At 39.7% G+C, this 5,112-nt stretch overlaps 1 non-coding gene across 1 annotated transcript; it reads left to right on the plus strand.

Annotated features, from left to right (window-relative positions):
• The first annotated feature begins 2,965 nt into the window (after nucleotides 1-2,965).
• LOC115501874 lies at nucleotides 2,966-3,137 on the plus strand. Its single transcript, XR_003964932.1, has one exon. It is a non-coding gene; the product is annotated as a U1 spliceosomal RNA (small nuclear RNA).
• The last annotated feature ends 1,975 nt before the right edge of the window (nucleotides 3,138-5,112 follow it).

The raw sequence follows: 5,112 nt of genomic DNA on the forward strand, positions 1-5,112 counted from the left end.
TAGAGTCTGACGCTTAACCGACTGAGCCACTCAGACACCCCAGGGATGGATTTTTTAAGCTTGATATCAATGTCAGATGCTATAAAGAAAGAGATCAATGGTTTGACTAAAATAAAAATATTTAACCTTAGCAAATCACAAAAATACGATAAGCAAAATTTAAAGGCAAAATGTCAAATTTAAGTGTTTTTTTATATATTTTCATTTTTAATATTTTCTTTTTTTTAATGTTTATTTATTTTTAAGACAGAGAGAGACAGAGCATGAACGGGGGAGGGGCAGAGAGAGAGAGGGAGACACAGAATCCGAAGCAGGCTCCAGGCTCTGAGCTGTCAGCACAGAGCCCAATGCGGGGCTCGAACTCACAGACCGTGAGATCATGACCTGAGCCGAAGTCAGATGCTTAACCGACGGAGCCACTCAGGCGCCCCCAAATTTAAGTGTTTTTAATATATATGCCTATAGGGGTACCAGGATGGCTCAGTCAGTTAAGCGTCCAACTTCAGCTCAGGTCATGATCTCACTGTTTGTGAGTTCAAGCCCCATGTCGGGTTCTGTGCTGACAGCTCAGAGCCTGGAGCCTGCTTCGGATTCTGTGTCTCCCTCTCTCTGCCCCTCCTCCACTCGCGCTCCGTCTCTCTCAAAACTAAATAAGCGTTAATAAAATAGAATAAAATAAAATAAAATAATAAAATAAATGCCTGTATGCGTTCATAATTAGCAGCATTGTTCACAATAGTGGAGGGATGGAAACAACCCAAGTTTCCATGGATGGATGAATAGATAAGCAAAATGTGGTATAGACATATAATGGAATAGTGTTCAGCCTTAAAAAGGAAGGAAATTCTGACATGTGCTACAGCAGGGATGATGCTTGAGGACATTATGCTAAGTGAAAGCAACCAGTCACAAAAATACAATACTGTATGATTCCACTTATATGGGGTACCTAAAGTAGTCACATTTATAGAGACAGAGAGTAGAGTGGTGGTTGCTAGGGTCTTGGGCTGAAGAGGGGAAGAATGGGAAGTTAGTGTTTAACGGACAGAGAGATTCAGTTTTGCAAGATGAAAACAATTATGGAAATTGGTAGTGGTGATGTTTGCACAACAGTGTGACTGAACACGGAACTGTACATTTAAAAACAGTTAAGATAGCAGATTTTGTATTATGTGTACCTTACTACAATCGAAAACTAAAATATTGACAGTTTTTATTACAAAACAATTAGGAATGATGAACATTCTGGTAGGAAAATAAGTTGACATGAACAGACAATTCACGGAAGATATATAAATAGCTAGTGGACGCATATAAAAATTGAATCCTGCTAGAAATTACGTACTCAAAAATTTAAATGCGATACCATTTTTACTTGTCAGATTTGGAACAGCTGGTTGTTGTTATTTTTAATTATCCCCCTCAGGGTTTGTATGGAGAAGGGCAGTCCTAATCATGACTGAAGTAGGAGTACAAGTTGGTCCAACTATGGAACATGACAACTTGACGGCATGATCAAAAGCCATCAAGTGTACATGTCTCTTAACTCAATAATTTCTCTTTTTGGAATCCATCCTAAGGAGATAATTAAAAATGTGGGTGGGAAAAAAAGATCCTCTGTAGAAGACTGTCCATGGCAGCATTGTTTACAGTAGAGAAAAACTAGAAACAACACAAAAGTTCAAAAGGAGGTTAATTAAGAAGCGTGTCCATATGATGGGATATTATATAGCTACTAAGGAAAACTTTTACTGACATAAAAAAATCAATGTATATTTTAAAAGGAAAAAATCAGGGCACCTGAGTGGCTTAGTTGGTTGAACGTCTGACTCTTGATTTCAGCTCAGGTCATGATCCCAGTGTCATGAGCCCTGAGTCAGGCTCCATGCTAAAATTCTCCATGCTTGAGATTCTCTCTTGTTCTCTCTCTCTCTCTCTCTCTCTCTCTCTCTCTCTCTCTCTCTGTCTCTCTCTCTCTCTCTCTCTCTCTCTCTCCCTCTCTCCCCCTTTGCCTCTCTCTCTCAAAAAAAGATAAAAAGAGGGGAGCCTGGGTGGCTCAGTCAGCTGAGCGTCCAACTTCGGCTCAGGTCATGATCTCGCAGTTTGTGAGTTCAAACCCCACGTCGGGCTCTGTGCTGACAGCTCAGAGCCTGGAGCCTGCTTCGGATTCTGTGTCTTGCTCTCTCTCTGTCCCTCCCCTGCTCATGCTCTGTCTCTTTCTGTCTCAAAAATGAATAAAACATTTAAAAAAATTTTTTAAGATAAAAAGAAGTTACCATAAAGAACCAGTATATTAATATATTTGTTAGAAACATCTATAAGAACTATAAGAACAAATAAAAAGGTGATTTATGGATATAAAACAGATGAACATAAGGGAAAGGAAGCAAAAATAATATAAAAACAGGGAGGGGGACAAAACATAAGAGACTCTTAAATATAGAGAACAAACAGAGGGTTGCCGGAGAAGTTGTGGGAAGGGGGATGGGCTAAATGGGTAAGGGGCATAAGGAATCTACTCCTGAAATCATCGTTGCACCATGTGCTAACTTGGATGTAAATTATAAAAAATACGTAAATTATAGAAAGTAAATAAATAAAAATATAATAAAATAAAATAATAAATAAATTGTGTCACTACAATGAAAAAAAGGTGATTTATGTATGGGTAGGTGAAGTCATAATGATTTTTATTTTATTCTTTTTCTTATCCATCTATTCTTATTTTTCTAAATAAATAGGTACAATAAGAAAAAATACAATAAAAGTCAATTTAAGTTCATTTATTTATTTTAAGGGAGAGAGAAAGAGAGAGACTGCACATGAGCAGGGGAAGGACAGAGAGGGGGAGAGAGAATCCCAAGCAGGCTCTCTGCTGTCAGTGCAGAGCCCATGAAAGTCACTTTTCAAATGATTAAGCTACCAGGACATTCATCACATTACTGTTTAAGAACATTAAAAAGTAATATTTACCTGGCAGGGGAGATACCATGATCAGGAAGGTGGTTTTCCCAGGGCACTCAGGATGTGCTGACCCCTTGCACTCGGGATGTGCTGACCCCTGAGATTTCCTCAAATGTGGGAAACTCGAGTGCATGATTTGTGGTAGTGGGGGACTGCGTTTGCGCTTTCCCCTGAAGAAAAAAAAAGAAAAAAAAAGAACATTAAAAAGGAAAACCACCTGATTATCAAACAATAAGAAAATGGATGCACTGTACTGTAAATCTTGCAGTTCATGAGTTTGAGCCCCACGTTGGGCTCTGTGCTGACAGCTCAGAGCCTGGAGCCTGCTTCAGATTCTGTGTCTCCCTCTCTCTCTGCCTCTCTCTCTCTCTCTCTCTCTCTCTCTCTCTCTCCCCCTCCCTCTCTGTCTCAAAAATAAGTGAACATTAAAAAAAATTTGTAATGCCAAATGTTAAAAGTTGTTATGACTGGGAGATATAAATGGACAAATTTGTTTTCACATATTTGCTTATCTAGAATTCCTAATTATTCTACAGTGAATGATGAGAAAACATAATTTTTTTAAATACATAGGCATTGAGTAGCAAATGAAAACATTTCCTGACCTTTAGGATATTTCCAAGTGAAAACAGCAAAATGCAAAGCAGGATATGGTGCTATATGATGATATCAGTGTCTTAAAAATAACAAACTGTGTGTGTGTGTGTGTGTGTGTGTGTGTGTGCGCGTGTACACATAGAACTTGTTAATGATGGAAAACTTTGGACAGAGAAGTTGAGGAGGAGGTTTTTGGTTTTTTAAGCATCAACATGTCCTATTTTTTTTAAGTTTATGTATTTATTTTGAGAAAGAGAGAGAGAGAGAGAGAGAGAGAGCATGCACAGGGAAAGGGCAGAGAGAGAAGAGAGAGAGAGAGAATCCCAAGTGGCTCTGCATGGTCAGCACAGAGCCTGACGAGGGGCTCCATCCCATGAACTGTGAGATCAAGACCCGAGCCCAAGTCAAGAGTTGGAAGCTTAACTGACTGAGCCACCCAGGCGCCCCTCTAAAAAGTCATTTTAAAGTAATAATTTATTTCTAACAAATAAAAGGCAAAAATTAAGTACAAATAGCCAACTATCTTTAAGAGGTTCCAAAACAATAAAGACCCTTTAGAAACATGAAAGAAAAGTTATGATCCAATGTGGTGGAAAATATCAGACAGTTATGGCATGAAAACAAGTAGGTGAGTCATCATGGGTATGAAAACACTAGAAGATAATTCACAAAAGTGACAGTAGTTGCATTAGGACCATATGATTACAGGCACATTTTTTTGTTACTGTACTTATTTCCCAATCTTTCTAAAGTGTAATTCTACTACTTCTCTAATAAAACATATTGAAAAGAACTGGCTGTAGGAAGTGGTACATATAAGGCAAAATGAGGAGCATCATGTGTGATAAAACTAATATAAAGCTAGGGAAAAATAAAGGAAAAAAGGAGCCACAGTTACACCAGATCACCAAAGAGTTTGGGAGCTAGTAGCCCAAGATCATGGAAAGTGATCTAAAATGGATGGATTTGAGATACAGGTAGGAGAACTCCTGGGGTTCCCCTCAATGATACCTATTGGGTGAGCTCCTGAGCTCTCTGCCCTAGATGGAGGAAGATGTAGGCAAGATTGAGGCAGAGGGGATGTGTCTGAGGCAAAATTGTGGCCCGGTACACACACACACACACACACACACACACACACACACACACGGTTCATTCCTGTTGCCATGCTAGTGGTTTAGGAATAATCGAAGACTTAGGGGGCGCCTGGGTGGTTCAGTTGGTTAAATGTCCAACTTCAGCTCACTGTCTGTGAGTTCAAGCCCCGCGTCGGGCTCTCTGCTGACAGCTCAGAGCCTGGAGCCCGCTTCGGTTTCTGTGTCTCCCTCTCTCTCTGCCCCTCCTTCCCCCCCCTCTCAAAATAATAAATAAACATTTAAAAAAAAGAATAACCAAAGACTGAAATTCAGGGCTGAGACTTTAGGGACCATTTTATCAAAATCAGGCATTTCACCGCTGAAGAAAATGGAGCCTCGCTCCAGTTTGATCTTTCATTGAGAAGGTGGGCTAAGAGGCTTACCCACATGACCTTTGGCTGGCTTTCCTATGTCA

Source organism: Lynx canadensis, chromosome E1, assembly GCF_007474595.2.
Source record: "Lynx canadensis isolate LIC74 chromosome E1, mLynCan4.pri.v2, whole genome shotgun sequence".
Lineage (NCBI taxonomy): Eukaryota > Metazoa > Chordata > Mammalia > Carnivora > Felidae > Lynx > Lynx canadensis.